Source organism: Protopterus annectens, chromosome 11.part0, assembly GCF_019279795.1.
Source record: "Protopterus annectens isolate FY-2018-M chromosome 11.part0, PAN1.0, whole genome shotgun sequence".
Lineage (NCBI taxonomy): Eukaryota > Metazoa > Chordata > Ceratodontiformes > Protopteridae > Protopterus > Protopterus annectens.
The window spans coordinates 811,686,736-811,707,445 of NC_056745.1; positions in this window are offsets into that span (position 1 = coordinate 811,686,736).

The following is a 20,710-nucleotide window of genomic DNA, read 5'->3' on the forward strand; positions in this document are numbered from 1 at the left end:
GTGGCATGGGCTGGACTATTGGTGTGGTTCAGCACATTACATGTTTGACTGCAGCTGGCGCAGACCTACTGTGCACATGTCTACACGGTAAGCCTGTTCTACAGTAGGCATCTGTGATGTGCTGTGCACATCTCATATCTGCACATTTGGTTGGTGTCCATCGGTCCACGGGCCAGTGGTGGGACACACAGGGATGTTGCTGAACATATATGCATGCAACCCTGTACAGCTGTAACACTAGCCTCTCAGATGCTCATGTGTCATGGACGTGAACACCGTACACACACATGTGGTTGTGGGCTGCCGTCCATACCCATCTCCTCCTGTGGGTTGCTATCATCCCACACACTCCTTGTATTGTATGTTCAGGCTATGCACCTATGTGGGGCTTGTGGGCATGCAATACGATACTATATGCCTTTGCACCCATCACAGACAATGTCACACAGGTACACTGGCAGCCGTACACATCACAGCTTGTTGTCAGCATGTCACATGTGGTACACACATAACACATCTCCTGTGGGACATGGTCATTTGTACGGGCATGTCCAGCAGTCACATACCACAGCTACCCCTACATGACGGCTATGCAGGACATGTGTCTGTACAGCTACTGTGACATGTACACGAGCAATGCCCCCCTACCTACATCACATGGTACTACCTGTGGAGTATGTGTGTCTGCATCCATGCTATGGCCATAGATGACAATTGTACATCAATATGTGCAACATACCTCATTGGGGGTTGTCATGTGCACATGTTCCATGTGTCAATGCATTGTTTGTGTCTGTTGGGCGGTCATTGTTGTGCATGGTTTACATGGCTGACATAGTGTACTGTGTCTGATTCCAGGTACTTCATTGGGCTACCAGCATTGTACATTTCTACAGCACATTCCAGCCATCATGTAGCCAGCTTAGATGACAGTGGGAGGTGTTCCGCCATGTGCACATATGTCACAAGGGTGACTGACACACATTGTCAGGACTGGGTTCTGACTGCTGTGGATGTGTGTACTGGTGTTGACAACCATGACTGCACCAGCTGGTGTCGTCTGGATGTGTAACATTCACAACACACACCTACATTCACATAGCAGCACATCATCCACGACAATGGACATTCCTGCATGAACACTGTGTACGGTATGTCTGTATGACCACTGCATATATCACTGGTAGCCACCAGCATGGCTGCCTACAACAGCAGTGTGTATCCTGTGCAAACATGGGTTACACCTGTCACAACACACCTGTGTCAAATGGCCCTGTAGTGGGTGACAGTGCAGTTCCATACATCATGTAACAGTATACATCGTGCACCAGTATGTTGCAGACATGTGAACGGCTGTGCTAGCCGACATATGCACACATGACACATCACCTGGTACACCGTGTCTGCCTTGCCACCTGCTATTGTGACCACCCTGTGATGACATTGTACGGCCCACATGGACTGGGACATGTGATGGCTCAATGGTGAATTAACCCCCGGGTGTGTGTCTAGCCAGGTGTCCAGTAGCCAGTGGTCTGCACACAGGGATAGTGTACATTGGCCTACTCTGTCACTGGGACTGTTTACTATGGTCATACTGTAGTTATGCAGGCATGTGGTGTTTGTCCAGTCTGATAGTCGTGTTCAAACACACTACCGTGGCACACATGACCTGTGGACATCTGCCTAAGGTGTGCAGCCCACATGTACATCTTCACATGCTATGCTGCCTGTGCAGCGGTGTCACATGTCTGTCTCCGGCAGGGCTGTCACAGGTAGGCACAGCATGCAGTGATGTGTGACAATGCTTACACCCTCCACTGTGCTGTACACAAGCACTGCACACACAGTACAGCACACATGTCATTTATCTGCAGTGCCTGGGACCTGCCTCCATGCCCTACACAGCACACCTGCCAGTCCAGATTGTACACAGATCATACCTCCCAGGCACATACCTGGACTGCAACACACGGGTGGGTGGTTCCCACACCACACAGTGATTTACACACATACTGTATATTCCCAAGACACATTGCATCATAGGTAATCCATGTTCAGATACCCATGTTCGTGACCGCTATGCACATTGTGACACGCGACAGTGAATACACTGTACACCACAGGTTACATGCTGGTCGTGTTGGCATACTGTACATTGCACCTAGGACAGTTGCTACTGCTATATATTGACAGCAACACGCCCTTCCCTAGACTCCCATGTACCCACACATGCTTGGCCATGCAGTACGCATAGCTGGGTGACACATTACACGACACATACCATACCTACACTACCCTCGGCATGCACCAAACCTCCATGTGTCTGTGTGCTGTGCCTACACACATCCCCCCTCTGTTTGCTGAACATCCATGCTTCTCAGCCCTGCTAGCCACACCCTAAACACACAACCATAGCAGCATGCATGGTACATACACTCTACAGCCGGTATTACTGACATCCACTGACAGAGGTAGTTGATGGCATGGCACCCTGTACGATGGACAGTCTATGTGCCTATGCCAACACTGATCACAGTGCACTTCTGCTACATTTACACACTGGTAGGGACCATGCTATTCCACACAGAGACATGGTGGTACTGGCCTTTTCACAGACGCCACAGTGGTATTCCTGTTCCATGCACACGTGCTGTATGGGCACATGTGCAGGCTGTTGCACGGTAGTTATGTTCACATGTGTGTGGTGTGTCACTTGACAGTCATGGTGTGTCCTCATGGTGCATCACATACTCCACAGCTAGCTACCTACACATGACTTACATACATTGCAGTGTGGGCCCTCGCACAGTGTGGTGGTATGTCTCTGCTGTTTGACTACATCCACATTCAATGCAGCATACAACAGTCATGCAAGCATTGCCAACACAGATGTTGCTGGCATCGTGCCTGCCAATGGGGTACCTACCAACAATACACACTCTCACTCACTACAGGGTTCCAATCCTTGGCTGGACATTGTATTAACCCTGTGGACACATACATAGTACTGCCATGCACATGTCATGTCCGGGAACACAGTCCCAATGTCACCTCAAATCTCCGTAGTTGTTGTATCCCGCCAACCTGGCTGTTACATGTCTCTGCAGCAGCACACTGCATTGACTGCTAGCCCATTCATGTACGTTGTGGACCCTGACCACCACACTACCACATCTATCACACTACACATGGGTGGTACTGCATTGCACGTATGGGGCTGTATTTGTACACCCATGACTGGGCCATTCAGTATGGCATTGGGCCACATCCTGACATACATGCTTCACACACTCATTGACTACCTGCATGCCTTTACTGGCACCCTTGTTAGGCTTCTGTGCACCACAGCACACCACATCCCATGCTGGCCACCTGTCATACTATTGCATGGGTGGTTGGGGTGGTACAGAGGGTATCACATCAGACATGATCCGCTCTTTGCCCTTCAGCGCCATTCCACTTTATGCTATTGCCAATGTACACATCCAGCATCACATCGTACCCTATGTCTCAGGATGTTACGCCATGTGCCTCCTGTACAGGTCACACAGTGGTGCAAGCATATCATGCTAACTACCACAAGTCAGGGACGTGTGACATTGCACAGTCCTCAGTCATGTGGCCCCTCATGCTCACTATTTGCATACATACACTACCTGCTGTCACAGAGTATTGTCCATGCCTACATATACCACATCTACATACCTGGCAGCATTCTAGCTCATCCTACTCATATTGCTAACAACCATACAGGTGTCAGTGTGGCAGATATATCATGTAGATATCATTGCATCAGTTACATCACACATAGTGCATACACATCACCTTTGCATAGTGACAGTCATGCAGTGTGTATCACATGGATACTGTCCCTATACATGCATATCACATTGTACATGGTTGCTGTACACACACATGCCCCACATGGTGCTGTGGTTGCCATATTCCACCATGGCGTGGGTACACATGTGCAGGACCACGCATTTCTGGACCGTATGTCTAGCTGATACCTTGGGTGCCCTTGTACCTGTGCCATACACACATGTACACGCAGGCAGTGTTACAATAACACATATGTGGTGTACCTTACACAATGGATACAACGTTACATGTCTCAGTATAGTCATGCTGTGATGTCTACCCGGCTCAGACAGTTTACATATGCAAATGACAGTCATGTAACACATCTGTACTCACCTGCATACCACTAACACAGGGGTGTAATCTACTCTGCCATGGGCCATGTTGTCCGCATTACTGATGCATGTAGTACTCCTACATGGCATTTGCAGTGGGCAGGGTGGGAGGAGCAGTCCTGCATGTGTGCACACATGCCACATTGCTCAGCCCAGGCATCTGTGTGACATCCACAGACTGGACACACACCGTGCTGTGGGACATAGGTCCTGTGCACATCCCACAGGGGCACACTGTGTCACTAGTCATGTGATAGCTCCCTTGCTGGTAGGGTGACACAGACCCATGGTACCACCACAGCGGAAGTACTGTATAGACATACAGTTGACATCCACTTCTGCCGTTCAGTGGACACTACCATGGGGGGGGTGACAGTACTGTGTACATTGCACATGTGTTTACACACGGCCCTGCCGGACATCATTGTGGCACACATTGCACCTGCTACGGAACGTTTGTACATGGTTACTTGCTGTTCCTCCATTTCGGTACCTATTCTGCTACTACACTGTCCCATATGTGCAGGCCATACATATCTTGTTTATGTACATAACATTAGGCCATCCCTCCATCATGCATGCTATGCCTGTGATACTGTCTATGATTTCTGAACATATCCATCATGACAGCTTTGCATTACACATAATTGACATAGTCACCCCTACTGCGTGGGATACGTGCACGTCGTGCGCACATTCCGTATGACATTGACGGTATATGCCCATGCACATGTGTGCTGTGACACTATACATACATGGCCTATCCCCTGCTGTGGGGCTTCATTGTTCGATATCCACTGACAGCATCGGCGCGGGTGGTGGCATTGTTCTGTGTTTGGAATCCCTATGGCGGACCTTGGGTTATCACGTCTGTGTACATGTTGTCCCACTGCTGTGCACACGTTGTCCACAGTCGTTGGTATGCTCCATGGCTTAGCATTACATAACCACCTTTCACCACACTCTGCCTAATGGACAGGTATCTTTACTTACACACATCGTTCACATACAGTGCAGATTAGTCATACGTATCATGCGTTACACATCAGTACATCTTGTGGGTTCGACATACCTTTCCGGCCTTCGCTTCTGTATTCGTCAATATCTTCCTCTCAGTATTCCCTTTCAATAGCATTTGTGTTCGTTATGAACATACGGTTTGAATATCCAGGGAGTCTTCCTTTTATTCGTCACCTGAGGCATGTGGGTTCATCACGCCAATAGCTGTTCCTCGGTGTGTACTTATGCGCATATCACTGGTGATCCTCCTCCATTAAATGCGTTACCCGGGAAACTAGGCCATGGTTCATTCCTCGTGCGGCCGTTAGTTATTTGCACTACCTTCGTGGGGATGGTATGTATTGTGTAATGTTTGTGTGACTGCATACGCTATGTGTGGTGCCAGGTACATTACGCTGTGGTGTTAGCCGTGGATTGTGTGTGTTGGGTATGGTATTCTGTTTGACATGTGGGTGTCCGTGTCCTGGTGGCGTCTGTCGATGGCATTGTGCATTCAGATGTGTAACATAGCTGTTATATTCCTGTACACAACGGATGCAAGGATGCATCAGCTGCTGCTAGTGTTTCCCACGCGGCTTGTGGCGGGTATGCCGCTGTCATTGACTGCCTGTATGTTTTTGCTGCGGTTTTACCTGTTATCCCTTTGATATGTGCGATGGGGTATATCTGCGGATGTGGGTGACGGGTACGGGGTGTGGGTCTTGCATTTATACATACAAGATATGCTTGTGTGTCTGCTCCATCCCTGCTTGGGGAGCTGCAGGTTACCTGTCTGTTGTTCTGGGTATGTTTGTTTTGTTGATGTCGTGTGGTGTCGGTATCACCTGCATGTGTGCTTCCTGCACATATTCCTCCTTCACATCGGTTATATATCTGCGGATGTTCGTCCGTGCCTACTATCCATTGGCATTTTGTCACTGATAGTTACGGTGATTGTGGTCCTATACTTGGGACGGCCTGTATGCTACCGGTAGCCTCCTATTCGTGTGCCGCTTGCTTACTTAACGGTCGTGGAACACACAGCGGTATTTACGGGACCGTAAGTGTTCACGTTCGGTGCCGGGATAGCACATTCGTATTTTCGCCGTACATGCCTGATGCTGTGTAACGTTGCCGACGTATCGTGTTGAGTCTACCATATGGCCGCCATACATACGGTCATGGTTTGGACATGCGTCCTTTGCATCTCCTGTTGGCTATGGCCCTGTGGTACATTCTGGGACATTTCCGCTTTGCATCGTTTTACGTCGCCACGCGCATAGCCACGGAGGAGATGTCAGTACTCCTTTGTGGGTACTGCTGTACATACGCCTATGGTTCCTGTACTGTATGCCTACGCATGTTATTACACTCCGCCTGTGACATGTCACCTACATACACATTTTACAGTGGCACACACATTACACACACACAGCGGAACACACGACAACCTCACCTCACACATACACATATTGCCGCCATGGCTCTCAACCTTCCATTTCCAAAATGAGGAACACACACATTACTAATGTGGAACAAATGGGCATAATGTGGAACACATACTAATGGCATACTAACAACTTCAGCTAAGTAGGTCATAGGATGGTTAAAATATGCTGATTTACTTACAGTGATGAACCTTTAATGAATTACTATGATTAATTTCTATTTACCAGGATGTCATTTAAATACATTCCTAACAATGAATGTTTGACAGACATTTTCAATGTGGAACTTTGAGGAACTGCGAGGAACATGAACTGTTTTAGACCCCAAATGAGGTACGTTCCTCATAATGACGTACACTTGACTGGTAATCTGGTATGCTTGCCGCGTTCGCACTGACGGTTGCACACAATACCTCGTTGGCTGCATCACGGCGGCGCGTGTACCTCCGCACTCATATCCTATGGATATGACACGCACATATCCGTTACTGTACCGTGGACTGGTGATCATCCCGACACGCGGATATGTATTGATGCAGGTTGACATTTCCATGGCTGGCGTTCCTGCTCTGCCCACCCTCCCGGATGATCGGGTTGTCGGTCACTATGTTTACTATGTGGAGATTTCGCGTCTTACTTATCTGTGAACTTGCATCCCTGGGTTCCATATTAACCTGTTGTACTTTATATCTGTGTATGTGTACATATATTTCTACATGTGTACTGATATCTATTTCCGTATCTGTGTATGCACATAAGTACATATGTGGTCGACTTGCGGCGATAGTGGCAGCATACGGCTACGCCGTGTGCTGTAGAACCGGCGTGCGTTGAGGTGTTGGCGTTCCATGCTCTGCTGGCTATTGGGTGTGCAGTGTTTGGGTGGTGCCTTTGTTGGAGTCACACATTGGTCCAGCCATACGGTACACATTACGGGCGGACATGTTTGTGTGGTGTCCATTTCACTGTGTGTGCAGGTGAGGAGGTGTCAGTCCATGGGGCCTACGCTGTCAAAGTATGTGCTATGCGTTCCCTCTTTGCCAGGGCGTAGGCATATTGGGTACTCCTCCGTCTACCTACTGGGGCTGGCACAGCGTGTTCATGGCGCTGAACGCCCTGTGCCTGTGCTTGCCTTGGCAGTTGTGGCGGGCTTGGTGGCCCTACACCATTATGTCCCTGCAGCAGCTGTTTCCGCAGAATCATATTGTGTAGCATACAACATACTATGAATATGTGGGCACATGTGCCTGGAGAGTACTGCAAGGCTCCACCGGATGTATCCAAGCACCGGAACCATGATTTCAACATCCCAAACACACGCTCTATGATTATTCTGGTTTGTGCGTGTGCTTCATTATGGCGTTCTTGCATGTGTGTGTGTGCATTTCTGATGGGTGTCATCAGCCACGGCTCCAGTGCATAGCCAGCATCCCCCACAAGGTGACCTTGTGTGATGTCCCCCCTGGAGAATACCTGATACAGCTGTGAGGCATGCCAGATATGGGAGTCGTGGTAGCTTCCAGGGCTGCCAGCACACACATCCATGATAATGCCCTGCGCATTGCACACGACCTGGCAATTGATGGAGGGGTATCCCTTGCGGTTTATGTAGCTTCTACTCTGCTCCCCGGGCAGTGACTTGATTTCTATGTGCGTACAGTCGATCGCACCCAGTACCTCCGGGTATTGTGCCACACGGTGGAAGCGGCGCATATTGCTAGCCAACTCCTCCTGAGATCTGGGGAAGTTTATATACTCATGGGCATGTCGTAACATGGCATCCAGGAACTGGTGTAGTACCCTAGATGCTGATGCCTGTGAGATACCCATTATATCCCCGGTTGGCCTTTGAAAGGTACCTGTAGCCAGTATTCGCAAGCTCACACATACCTTTGTGTCCACTGGGATGGGCTCCCCTCTGTTGTCTCTTGTTCTCAGGCGTGGCGGCACAGCTCCACTATTTGCTGTAACGTGTCCCTGTCCACCCTGTAGCTCTACTATCTCCAGGTCTTGCAGCCCCTGGTAGGTCACCCTTGGTCTGAACACTCTCCTTCTCCTGTGAGGCCTACGGTAGTTGTTGGCACCATCCTCCGCAACTCCGTCTGTCTCTGCCACATACCTATGCATCACGGCCACGGCGGCACCCACCATATACATATTAAAAGTTCCCCGTGTGTTTACACCCTACGGTGCGGCGTTTGGGAAATCGCGCTGTGTGTTGTGTGCATTCACACTTTATACTGTTGTGCTGTATACCCGGTGATGTCATTGGGTGTGTCTGTGCAGCCGTATCCATGGATTATTTTCGGTGTTTTACAGTTGCAACTGCAACGGTATTGCCTTTAGTGTTACATTACAGTTGCCTGCATTGGCTTAGCTTTGCATCTTACATTACTGCATCCTGCAGGCACATGGCATATGATGCATTTTATCTGCAGCCGCAGTTATGCTACCTCTGTACTTGGCTGTGCTATTTCGGTTCTTTGCTCTTTGCATTTCTACTACATCCCCTACTATCTTTGCATTCATATGCCTCCCCTTTCCCGTTATGCAGGAGTCTGCATGCAGAGTTGTCAACTGCCGTTTGCCCTTCCTGGATTGATTGGTGTTGATTGCTCATTACGGCTCCAATTATAATGCTTCCGCATTTCCTCATATTCTCCGCATTACCTTCCTATATCCGTGGTTGTTGACGGGGAGGCCGTCACATGACTGGGTTTGGGGAACGTAGTCATCCTCGTGCACATGCATCTATGCGCGCATTATGTACTCTCAGCGCATCTATTTCCTCACGCGGTCCTGCTGCTGTGATGTGCATTGTACAGCCCAGGTTTGCTGGCCTCCAATATGCTTCCTCCTACAGTGGCACACCCTCTGCGATTGACATGTATCTCGTAGGCCACTCCTCGGTGTAGTCCCGCTCGCCGTTTGCTCCATCCTTACACTGGCGCCAGCTTTGCGATTCACTATTATCTGCCTCATTTGCATGGCATTGACTACTAATACATGGTTACGGCGCCGAACACTGCCACCACTCCTTGACAACCCTTGCGCTGGGGTTGAGGCTTTCCATACATACTATGGTGTGTGGTGGCTGTACAGCTGATGTGTATTATACAGCTCTTTTAGGACATTGTCATATTATTTCATTGCTTTGCACCTTCTGTACACATATCCGGGGGTTCTGCTGTGGTTTCTACGTACATGACATTTTTGTCATTATTTACAGTTTGTGCATGTTTTCTTTGGACATTCTCGGTGCCTTTCGCCATTGGCATATTGCACCTGTATGATACCTGACGTTGACAGCCTTCCGTTACTCCTTGGTCATGTTTGGGTAAATGTAAACCGTTTTTCGGTTTACATTGCCGCGTCTTTACGCTTCGCATGCCCGCCGTGGATCGCTATTTGCCTTCATTTGCATGGTGCAATACCGCACACAGTGTGATTAGCATACCTACGCCGGGCGGCGAGGTCCGGCGCCGCCGGTAGTGCATGTGGGATTGCTTCATACCTGAATCGCTCGGTGGCCATATTTGGCTTTATAACGCTGACGCTATGCTGGCGCCTGGCGCAAGGTTCATGAATCCCGGGGAGGGTCTTTATTTCTAACCAGATGGTAACAGATTTAATTAATTCCAAAATCATTTCATGTCCTATATCTGATCATAACTCAATTGTTTTTGAATTCATGATAAAAAATACTCATAATGTTCAGATCAAAAGGATACCAGCATACTTAACTCGGCTAAAAGACTATAAAGAATATATACTTTCAGAAGTACAACATTTTCTAGACATAAATAATACTCCTGAAGTCTCCATTGTCTATGTTTGGGATGCCTTAAAATCATATCTATATGGACAAAGTATCAGATGGTATAATAATAAAAGGAAATCTTGGGATAAGGAATTGTTAGATATTCAAAGTAAATTAGACTCTTATAAACATACTAATAAAGAAAATATTATGGACAAGAAAGTTATTGAAGAAATAAACAAACTAAATGAGAAATACAAAGAAATTTTAACTCATAAAGTTAAAATAACTTTAGAGAAATATAAGTTTTGTCTTATTCAATAAGCCCCAAATACTTACATAGACTTAAAAATAAAACAAAATATTGAATAAACAAAACCATATCAAAGAAATCTTTTCTCTAAGGAAAAGAAGAATGTTTCTAGTATACCAGAAATACTGGATGAATTTAGAAATCACTTTCACAAGATTAACCATAACAACATTAACATGGAACCTAAAGATAAAATAAAGGAGTTTATAACCACAAACATGAATAAAAAGCTTAATAAACAACAGATTAAACTATTGGACAAGAGTATTTCATATACAGAAGTTATTACACAAATAAATAAGCTTAAATCAAACAAAGCACCGGGTAATGATGGTAGTATACCAGAGATATATAAAATCCTTTCTAAAACTACATATTCATTAATACATAAGGTTTTTATTTTGGCCCAAACTGAGTTAATAACCCCCCCATCTTTGCAATATACATTTATATCACCAATTTTAAAACCTAATAAAGATCCAACTAGATGTTCTTCATATCGACCCATCTCATTACTTAATGTTGATTATAAAATGTTTATGAGTATTTTTGCTGATAGATTGAAGACAATCATCCCCGGCATTATAGATATAGATCAGACAGGCTTCATTGTAAATAGAAATACTTTTGATAATATAAGAAGAACTTTAACATTAATTGATTTTGCAAATAGGAAAAAGAAAGATTTAACACTTATTAGTCTTGATATAGGTTCAGCATTTGATTCAGTAAGTTGGGACTATCTGTTTACCTTACTGAAATGCACAAACTTCTCTGATGCATTTGTAAATTTAATTGAGCATTTATACAAAGGAACGCTGGCTTATATTAAGGTAGGAACATATGTTTCACAAAAATACCCATTCTTAAAGGTACAAAGCAAGGATGTCCACTTTCTCCATTATTATTCACTTTAGTAATGGAGCCTTGGGCTAATTTGATTAGAAAAAGTACTGACATAGAGGGTTTTGAAATAGATGAAAATACAACATCAAAAATTCAACTTTTTGCAGATGATGTTCTAATTACATCAGCAGGATCTAATTCTTCTATACAGTCTTTATTTGATAAAATGATGAATTTTAAAAGTATTTCTGGTTTAATATTCAATGAAGAAAAAACTAAAATACTACCTATATATACACGAAAAAATATTCTCATTAGTGATTTTACTAAATATGTACCCAATTCAGGTCAGATAACTTATTTAGGTATAATACTATCTAAAGATATTAAATCTATTATATATAATAACTATAATACCTATTTTATTAATATACAAAATCTTTTTAATACCTGGAATAATATGTTTTTTACTATGGAGGAGAGACTTACAATTAGTAAAATGATAATATTCCCCAAGATTTTATACTTAATACAATCAATAATACTTTCACCTACAAAAATAATTATCAAGAAACTGAATACACTAATGTTAAATTTCCTATGGGCACCTAATAGACCTAGGATTGCATTAAAGAAACATACTAATAGCTGGTCTCAAGGGGGTATTTCTTTTCCAGACTTTAATTTATATATTATCTCTTCTATTATAAAAGTTATTACTTTATTAATAGATCAGTCATATATCGCAAAATGGAAAGATTATTGGGAGCTAATTAGTATGCACTTCATTAAAATCTCCTTAACACATAAAAATATGATTGTAAATAACTCCATGTTGTGGTTGCTAAAGGAATTTTGTACTTTACCTATTACACCTAAACATATGGTTTGTTACCCATTAAATATTATTATTAGTTATCGTAACTTTATATTCATGCACCCTAAGTATAGGGAATGGAATTTTATTGTATTCCCTATAATGTATACTCAGGGTATGCTTATGTCATCTACTTCTGAAGGAGCTCATTTAGCTATAGATAATGATCTAAAGTACTGGTATCAGCTGATATCTGATAATAAAGTTAAAATCTAGATTTCTTAAAACAATAATTTGATCTAAGAGAAACTTGCTGGTTAGAGGTTCAGATCTTTAGACAACATCTCATTGATAGAATAGATCTAATGTCTATAACAGTTAAAGAATCTATTCCAAAACTGATTGATTATTTGATATTAAATTTACAGCATAAAGTTTCTGATAAAGGTAAACTTTCATATATACATAAAATTATCAGACAAGAAACTTTTTACAGTGTAGATTCATACTGGAATTATTTCACCTCTATTAATGGGGACCCACCAACTCAACAAGATAAACAATATATATTGGAATCTGCTTATAGAACTACATCTTCCATTGTCTGGAGACTTTATACATGGAAATTTTACATAGATCTTTTTATACACCTTTGATGATGAATAAAATAAATAATAAAGATAATCTATGCAAGAGATGTAATGTAGAAATTAATGCTGACTGGGCTCATATGTTTTATGACTGTATGAAGTTGAAAGAATACTGGAAGTCAATTAATGAATTTTGCAGGCTCTTTTACAGATAATTTCATTATTTCTAAGTCTCTTATATTATTCAACACACCTGTACCTCAATGTGTTAAAAGATTAAGCTTCCCTTGTTATGGTCTATCCTAGCAGTGGCCAGGAAAATAATAACTAGAAATTGGATTTCAGATACACCTCCTTCGTTCAATGAATTTAAAATGTTATGAATATAATGTGCCATATGGAAATAAGCACAATTAGAATGAGAACAACTAGAAAAACATCATATTATATTGTATGGGATAATTTACAAAATTTGTTAAAAAAATTCTAATTTCAATAGCACGGTATTTTAGTTTAATTAATTGATCTGATTGTAGTGGATGTCTTTGTAAATACTTTAGTTGTTTTGTTGAATATTATAATAATACTTATTTTTAATTACTTGTATAAAATTGTTATGATATTTCTCTTATATGTTAAAACAATAAACCTGTTTTGAAAAAAAAAAAGAATTAAATGGACCTCAAGCTCCTTGATCTAAGTCATTTGATTTAATACTTTATGCTGCCTCTGAGACAGAATTCTTTCTTAATTTGCAAGCCAAACAAAAAATAATAAAAAAATATGAAATCAAATAAAAGTATCATGCAAGTATCACAGCATTTTTCTTTCATCTAACACAGAAAGTCTGAGCCTGACTGCAATGTATAACTTTACTGGTATTGATCATTGCAACAAAATACATTTAATATGCTGTCTCCAAGATCATACTCTAGTGATATATAGTACCAAATAAAACACTGAATAATAAATATATATGAGTTCATTGTAGTGTAGCTGTCAAAGTCATTCTAGACAGTCTTGTGGTACAACACCCCAAAGACACAGACACATGGGCATACACTGACATACACACATACACAAACATGCACATGTGTGCAGTCATGTGTGTACACTGACATACATATGCACGTACACATGGGCACACACACAGGCACACACAATTACACACACACACACACACACACACACACACACACACACACACACACACACACACACACACACACGCACACACTTTAGGAAACACCTAAATAGGAGATGGGAAAGATTCCTTAACAGGCATTACTGTTTCTACTTCTTCCATTCTGTGATAGTGCCGATTACTGGTAAGGAGTTGTCAATTGAAGCAAGATAGGTGAGACAATATGGAGGCTAATTTGATTAGACTGGCATTGAGGACCTACAAATGCAGAATGCTTTCTGTCCTACCAAGAATATAATGAATTTTCCAAATACAAATTGTGCATCTGAATATAACACTTCAATAATGTTCATTAAGGTACCTGAGGCTTTCCCTTTAGAGAACACTGACCTGCCCTAAATTATTCAAGTAGAAGAGGCTCCTCTGATTGGTTTGAACATCTAGAATAAAGCACTAGAAGTCAATTATTTTTATACGGCTCTTCTCTTGTGGTCCTGGAGGTTGATTGGATTAGAGGAGGACAAAGAGAGAGTGATTGAGAGAGAATAAGACAGGTACTCCTTTATTGTATTTAGTAGTTAGTACCACACAATGTTTGTGTTTATTTGCTTTATATAATATATATTTTCACTTTCTTTTGGGAACTCAGTTAAATGTATTGTCAGTAGTCATAAACACTAAAGGTTTACGACCTCCTGTAGAATGCAACTGACTAGAGAAATAAAATGAGGCTTCACAACTACATGTTTCTTCCATCTTGTCCACAGCAAGAAGCACAAAATGGGAGATGACACAAGTGGGGTTCTGAGATGAAATGCAGAAATGTATATTCTATGACTATTTTGTAGCTGCATGTTTTAAGACATGAACTTTGTTATGTGCTGTACAACTGAGGTGAAATAAATGATCTATTGTTGAGGATGGACTCCGATACTGACAACATAAAGAATGTAACCGTTGGAGAAATTTAGTTAACTACAGTTAGTAAATTTTGTAAATAATTTCATTTAGCCTGCAAACACAGAATCTCTGGCGACTAAAACTAAGTGGCACTTGTATGACTAAATGGGGCCTGCTGGCTGGCTTAGGAAGTTGGGACTGAGTGATCAAGGGTTAGATTTTGTATTTGTGTGAAGATGTGGGTTAATATTTTGTGTATCTGACACCTACTAGTGAGGATAAAGGATACACTGCAGTACCGATCACATAAAGCTTTCTCTATTCTGGACAAAACTTGTCAGTCTAACATAGTGGGAGGGTGATCAGAATTTCTGGCACCATTTTAGACAGTGTAGTAAAATGGCACAAAACAGCTACAAGCAGCATGGATGGTACCATTTGTATTTCCATGGCATATATGCAGACTTGAAAATGTGAGGTCTGTCTTTTTAAGTGCTGCATTACCTGAAACAAAAGTCAGTCAAGATAGTGAATGGTTATCGAATTACAAGTCAGTAGAGGATTCAACAGCAATTGGAGCATTTATTTCAATATGCTGTATGAGTTCAGTCTGTTGCTGAACCCTCTGCTGACTTTATACATCATGTAACGTGTAACATTGTATGTTGCTAAAAATATGCAAACATGCAAAAACTGGGGGAAGCCATAAACCATAGAGCTGGTGCACTGAATTCAAAACTATGACATCTTGTTCTCAGAAGGCTTTCTCAGCAGAAAATGTGTTGCATATGAAATAAATGGCTTTGTCTGCATGGCAAGTCTGATATTATTTATTTTCCTAATATTTACACTGAGATGTAGAAATGAGCATAATAATCAAACCTGAAAATCACTCCTTACAAAAGAAAATAACATTTTCTGTAGCTGGGGTAACAAAACAATATCTCCATGAAATGAGATGTGGGTCTAAAATTATATAACAATCTTCAAGAAAGAGCAGTTTGAATAAGGGATAGTCATTTGAGTGTGTCAGTGTCTGTTAAAATGCGCTTTTTTTTTCCTTAAAAGCAACTTTACCCTCCTGGTAAATTTCTGGTTTTGATGAATCCCTCTAATGCATACAGCATCTTGCAAGTTTAATCTCTGAGGCCATACCACAAATACACAAAAGAACTAACTGTGCATAACAGAGACACCATATCCAAAGAAGAGGCATGCTATAATGTGAAGAAGAAATGGTTCTGAAAGCCATCAAAAGCTCAATAATACAGCAAGACAAGAACTGTGCTGCTTTGCAGTATTTCTCTTGATTAAATTCTCAGGAACAGAAAGTGAACTTACGTTTGGCTATGAATCTTAACAAGAGCATTTTTATGCAGTTCAAGGACTACTGTATACATCACGTTGTCAGAAACACACTTAGAGCCCTGAGTTAGACAAAGCACTGTTAAACACAGGGGGAAAACAACAGCAAAAGGGAGAGAGAGAGAGAGAGTTAATGTTGCACTGCAGTTAAATACATAAGCTTAGCCTCAGGAAAGTGTCAGTGCAGACAATACTGATGTGAGTACAACACAGAAGGAAAATATGCTGGTGAAACAGAAATAGATTTCTGTTTCCATTTGAAAGTGTATTAAGTATACAAGAGTAGATAAGGCAAGATCATTCCATACTCTTTTATTATTGCAATGTACGTAATTTCATAAACACACACACAGTCCCCCAAGCACATGCACATGTATACACACACACACACACACACACACACACACACACACACACACACACACACACACACACACACACACACACACATACACACAGGCATACCCCCAGAGCTTGTTCCTTATGTTTTGTAAGAAGCACATGTTGCCCAGCATCAGAAAACAACTGGTAAAATGATGGTTCAAAGATACTTTCATCTCCCCCTTGTACACAGTAAATGTGGCCAGCATCATAAATTATTCACTACAGTGGTGTATGATGTCTCACAGTGATATAAAATGTACAGCTGTGTACATTGAACATACCGTAACAGCAAATTTTCGAATGATCACTCCTGCAGTAGCCTGATCTATAGGGATTATATCCTACCAAGGATAAAAGAACCAGGCTTCTTCTAAAGCTTTAGGGTACTTTCTACTCAAAACACTATCAAGCAGCTCAAGCTGAGCTGAATAAAAGACAAGTTTGGGCACAAAGCCTTTCAGGACTTTCCTGCCAGCAAAGAGAGGGGGGCTGAGCCCTGAAAGTATAATGCTAAGTACAACAACAAAAAATAAATAAATGTCCTCACCCTGGCATAAAAAAATCACACCAAAAAAACAAGGGGGATGGAGGGAGAGATCGGCTACTACAGCAGTGATCATTCGAACATCTACTATTATGATAACTTCAACTTACACAAATATGCAATGCTCTTCTTATTGATCACTGCTGCAGTAGCCTTAACTATATGGGTAAATTACCACAGCTAACTACATCTGGGAGGTGGAATAAGAAAGGTCCAAGAACCCCCAGAGAATGTTCCTAGCAAAGCTTGATCTAGACCTAATAAAGTAATCAAGCTTATAGCGCTTTGTAAAAGTTTGTACAGAGAACAAAGTAACAGCTTCTAGAACACTTCTAGAATCCAACCCTTTCCAAAAAGCCACAGGAGAAGCCAACAGCAAAAGGCTAGCATAAACACAACTTTATTCCCGCTTTCGTCAGAACCTGACTTCTTCAGAAATATAATACCAACTGAATGAAAATGCATGTAATATACTCCATTTTGGCGCCAAACACTTAAATTAGTTATCCAGTTAAAAACAATAATTACAAACTTTCTCACATCACTTAATAACCACTTTTTTAAAAAGAAAAATGTACAAGAAAATAATTAAAATTTTAAAATGTATAAATGTATGAATGTAGAAATATGTAAATACATATTCTAATATCAAAAAATCTTTTATACATAGTTTCTATCTTGACATTTACTAACTTTTAATAATGTCCGGTGCTTTAAAAAACACTTTACATTTACTGATTCATTTAACCTAGGCTTTTTATCAGCATCAAGTTCTATTTACCACAAGGTCTCCTTCTGCTCAAGAAAATTCTTAAAAATCTCTCCTCTCAAATCCTTGTTGCCTACTTCCAAAATAGAAAACAAAACTTTTTACACTTGTTGCATTCTGAAGAATGCTTAAATAAGGCATTATTACAATCTTTACTTTTAATACCATAAACATGTTCCCTGATCACGATTTCTCAGGGGCGTGTATTCATCCACATAGAAAGCACCGCATCCACTACACTGCATCATTTTCATTCAGTTGGTATTATATTTCTGAAGAAGTCAGGTTCTGACGACAGTGGGAATAAAGTTGTGTTTATGCTAGCCTTTGCTGTTAACTTGCCTTTATTGACCTCGGGAAGTTCCTGTTTTTTTCTTACTGGTTTGGTTTGCAGTGGTACACGTACTTCTTTGTTTGTTTTTGGCTTTTACGTGGTCCCGATGGCGAGGCAGTTAATCATGATTCTTTATTGGATGTTACTATCCATCCTACTCCTTCTACAGGTGATACAGACTTATTGTGGATTTTGGTAGCCTCTATGGTGACATTCAGAAGAGCTTACATATGTTGCTTACTAGACAAGGGGCCAAGTGGATGTGTCCTTAGCTCTGAAGATAAGCAGGTGATGGTAGTGGAAGCCAGCAGTTGTGAAGCAAGAGAGGCAAGACCGAGCAGAGATGCTGTTGGAGCATTGCCTAGGGACAATGGTGAGTTAGTCCAGTATCGTAACATATGCTCTATTTTAGAGAATCAGTACAATCCTTTTATGAAGGCTGACTACAAGGTTACCAAGGTGAAAATAGAAGAATACAGAGGTAAATGTAATAAACTATGCAGACTTCTAAAGAGGTATTGTTCTCTTGATTTAGAGAATCAATACTTTGAAAGATGTATAGAGCTGTCTATAGTACCCAAAGGACTAAGGTTTTTTAAATGTCCTAATGGGATTACTGTAACAGATCCATTTTTTGAGGAACTGACTACCTTTTTTAATAATGCTGGACTTCAGTTGTTGCAAATGTTAATAGGACATAACAACTTAAAAATGTTAGCTTTAAAAGAAGAAATAGCTAGTACTGATGAGGAGATCTGCAATTTATCTGCCAATTTCATCCATGAAGGTTTCTATGAGCAAATTTTTAAGGAAGTTGAGCAACATGAGAACAAAGTTGTGACTCGCAAGCACAACAAACTACTAAGAGATGTTACTGCCTATGATGAACTGAGTGCCTCTGAATCTTTTGTTTCTACCTCTATGGTTAAAAAGAAGTATTTTAACAAATTACCCAGCTTCAATAAACCTTATAGTCAACAACATTATTCAAAGGGTTTCTTTAAAAAGGGCCGGCCCGGTCAGCAGATCTTTCGTAAAAACAGCCAATCAAAACAGCCGTCTTTAATTTATATTTATATTTATTTATTCCAGTTTGGTGACCGGGGAGGTCCTCTGGACTTGAGAGCCCATTTTCAGTGGAGGCCGGGGAGAAAAGCTCCACAATACAAAGTTACATTACATACAGAATTACAAGAAAAATATTTGCATTGCAATCAACAAGTAGTATAACAATCAACAGGTAGTATTACAGTCAAAACAGGTATCATTCAGTAAAGACAGCAAAACTATTAAAAATGTTTCAAGAGAAAGACAGGCATACAGCATAAAGGCTGGATGTTACTGTTTAGTTACATTTATAATCTAAGTATATGAGAGAAATTAGGAAGGTATGAAGGTTAGCCAGGAGAGAAGGAGGAGCAGAGCTTAGGAGGAATGAGTTGAAGAGTGCAGTTACATTTCCTGTGAAGAAGCAGGTAAGAATGAAGTTGTGTTTTGAAGGTGTGTGGATTGTCACAGGTCCTCAGAGTAGAGGGCAGGACATTCCATTTTTTGGCTAGGGAAAAGGAGAGTAGAAGCTGACCAGCTGGGCGCTTGGGTTTTTGGACAATTATAAGGTTTTGGTGAGTAGATCTAAGGGGTCTAAGGGGTATATGGTTGTAGGATGTTAAATAATAAGGGCAGCTAGTAGGTTGGAATAATAATTTGTGGGCTGTGACGATTTGGAGGAAGTCAAGTTGATTAGGGAGTTCAAGCCAATTTAAAGAGTGTAGGGAGGTGCAGTGATGGGAGGAGTATTTGCCTTGGTGCAGATCTGGAGATTTTGTTGTAGCACACTTCCAGTTTGAAGGTGAGTGTGGAAGATAGATTGGTAAGCAGAGGAGTGCCATACAAAAGAGAGGGAGGAGATAGGTAGTGGACAAAGTTTGTCTGGTGGAGGGTGAGGAAGTGGCTGTTTCTGTAGAGTAGGCTGAGTTTTATGTGGGTTTCTTGATGTTAAGTTGGATGTGAGTATTGCATTTTAAGTGTTTGTTGATGGTGACCCAGGAGTTTGGCAGAGGAACAACTTTGATAATGGAATTGTTAAGGCTGGTAATTTGAAGTGAGTTTTATCAGCGGGAGTGGATTTTGAGGAGTGAATAGAAGAATCTTAGTTTTGTTAGTGTTTAGTGAGAGCTGAATCTGGTGCATGCAGTTTTCAGTAGTTGAGAAGGCAGTTTCAGTTAGAGACTAAAGATCAGATAGGTTAGAAGCGCAGTAGATCAAAGTGGAATCATCTACATATTGGACAATTTTGCT